Genomic DNA, 2,495 nt, shown 5'->3' with positions numbered 1-2,495 from the left:
GCATTGAAGCTTTCACGTGCATAGGCTATTCCTGGAGTTAAACACCAAGTTGTAACCTATTTCTGGCGTTTGACTCTAGCTTGTAACTTGTTTCTGGCGTTTAACGCCAGAATAGGGCAGAAAGCTGGCGTTGAACGCCAGTTTGCGTCATCTAAACTCGGGAAAACTATGAACTATTATATATTTCTGGAAAGCCCTGGATGTCTACTTTCCAACGCAATTGAGAGCGCGTCATTTGGACTTCTGTAGTTCCAAAAATTCCATTTCGAGTGCAGAGAGGTCAGAATCCAACAGCATTTGCAGTCCTTTTTCAGCCTCTGAATCAGATTTTTGCTAAGGTCCCTCAATTTTAGCCAGGAAATACCCGAAATCACAGAAAAACACACAAACTCATAGCAAAGTCTAGAAATGTGATTTTTGCATAAAAAGTAATAAAAATATACTAAAAAGTAGCTAGATCCTACTAAAAACTATATGAAAATACCCCCAAAAAGCGTATAAAATATCCGCTCATCCTTGCTCCTAGATATTGAGCAAATTGCTCTTCAGTAACATTTTTGTCCTCTTCAGAGGAAGAATATTCATCAGAGCTCATGAATGGTAATAGTAAGTTCAGTAGAATCTCTATGGTCTCTAGATGAGCCTCAGATTCATGTGGTTCCTCAATAGGGGACTTCTTGTTGTCCAGTGGACGTCCCATGAGGTCTTCCTTACTGGGAATTACTGCCTTTCCCTCCTCTATAGGTTCGGCCATTTTGGTTGTATTAATGGCCTTGCACTCTCTTTTTGGATTTTCTTCTGTATTGCTTGGTAGAGTACTAGGAGGAGTTTCAGTAACTCTTTTACTCAGTTGACCCACTTGTCCCTCCAAATTTCTTTTGGAGGACCTCGTTTCATTCATGAAACTAAGAGTGGCCTTAGATAGATCAGAGACTATGTTTGCTAAGCCAGAGAAGCTCTGCTCAGAGTTCTCTGTCTGTTGCTGAGAAGATGATGGAAAAGGTTTGCTATTGCCAAACCTGTTTCTCCCACCATTATTGTTATTGAAGCCTTGTTGAGGCTTCTGTTGATCCTTCCATGAGAAATTTGGGTGATTCCTCCTTGAAAGAATATAGGTGTTTTCATAGGATTCTCCCATGTAATTAACCTCTTCCATTGTAGGAATCTCAGGGTCATAAGCTTCTCCTTCAGAGGAGGCGTCTTTAGCACTGCCGGATGCAGCTTGCAATCCAGTGAGATTCTGAGAAATCATATTGACTTGCTGTTTCAATATTTTGTTCTGAGCCAATATGGCATTCAGAGTATCAATCTCAAGAACTCCTTTCTTCTGAGTCACCCCATTATTCACAGGATTCCTTTCAGAAGTATACATGAATTGGTTATTTACAACCATTTCAATGAGTTCATGGGCTTCTGCAGGCGTTTTCTACAGATGAAGGGATCCACCAACAGAGTGGTCCAATGACATCTTGGACAATTCAGACAAACCATCATAGAGTATACATAAGATGGCATTCAGGGTATCAATCTCAAGAACTCCTTTCTTCTGAGTCACCCCATTATTCACAGGATTCCTTTCAAAAGTATACATGAATTGGTTATTTACAACCATTTCAATGAGTTCATGGGCTTCTGCAGGCGTTTTCTACAGATAAAGGGATCCACCAGCAGAGTAGTCCAATGACATCTTGGACAATTCAGACAAACCATCATAGAGTATACATAAGATGCTCCATTTTGAAAGCATGTTAGAAGGACACCTTCTGATCAACTGCTTGTATCTTTCCCAAGCTTCATAGAGGGATTCACCTTCCTTCTGTCTGAAGATTTGGACTTCCACTCTAAGCTTGCTCATCTTTTGAGGTGGAAATAATTTGGCCAAGAAAGCATTGACCAACTTTTCCCACGATTTCAGGCTCTCTTTAGGTTGTGAGTCCAACTATATCCTAGCTCTATGGTGGACGAAATTGTGATTCCTTTGTTATTATATTTTGTAAAATTCATTGCTTTTCAACTATGTGTGGACACAACTCCGTTCAACTTAACCAGCAAGTGTACTGGGTCATCCAAGTAATACCTTACGTGAGTAAGGGTCGATCCCACAGAGATTGTTGGTATGAAGCAAGCTATGGTCACCTTGTAAATCTCAGTTAGGCAGATTAAATTGGTTTATGGGTTTTCGAAAATTAATAATAAATAGAAAATAAAGAGGGATAGAAATACTTATGTAAATCAATAGTGGGAATTTCAGATAGGCGTGTGGAGATGCTATGCTCCTCTTGAATCTCTACTTTCTCATTGCTTTCATCCAATCCTTCTTACTCCTTTCCATGGCAAGCTGTATGTAGGGCATCATCATCATCAATGGCTACTTTTAATCCTCTCGGGAAAATGGTCCTATGCGCTGTCACTGCACGGCTAATCGTCTGGAGGCATCACCCTTGTTGATAGCTACATCCCATCTTCTCAGTGAAAATGGTCCAAATGCTCTGTCA

The 2,495-nt window shown here is 40.3% G+C and overlaps 1 non-coding gene across 1 annotated transcript; it reads left to right on the top strand.

Annotated features, from left to right (window-relative positions):
• Positions 1–1,741: 1,741 nt before the first annotated feature.
• On the top strand, positions 1,742–1,849 carry LOC130977212 (small nucleolar RNA R71). Its single transcript, XR_009084914.1, has one exon. It is a non-coding gene; the product is annotated as a small nucleolar RNA R71 (small nucleolar RNA).
• The last annotated feature ends 646 nt before the right edge of the window (positions 1,850–2,495 follow it).

Source organism: Arachis stenosperma, chromosome 4 (genome assembly GCF_014773155.1).
Source record: "Arachis stenosperma cultivar V10309 chromosome 4, arast.V10309.gnm1.PFL2, whole genome shotgun sequence".
In the NCBI taxonomy this organism is placed as follows: Eukaryota; Viridiplantae; Streptophyta; class Magnoliopsida; order Fabales; family Fabaceae; genus Arachis; species Arachis stenosperma.
The sequence above is the reverse complement of the archived record's forward strand: the minus strand, read 5'-3'. Positions and strand labels throughout refer to the sequence as shown.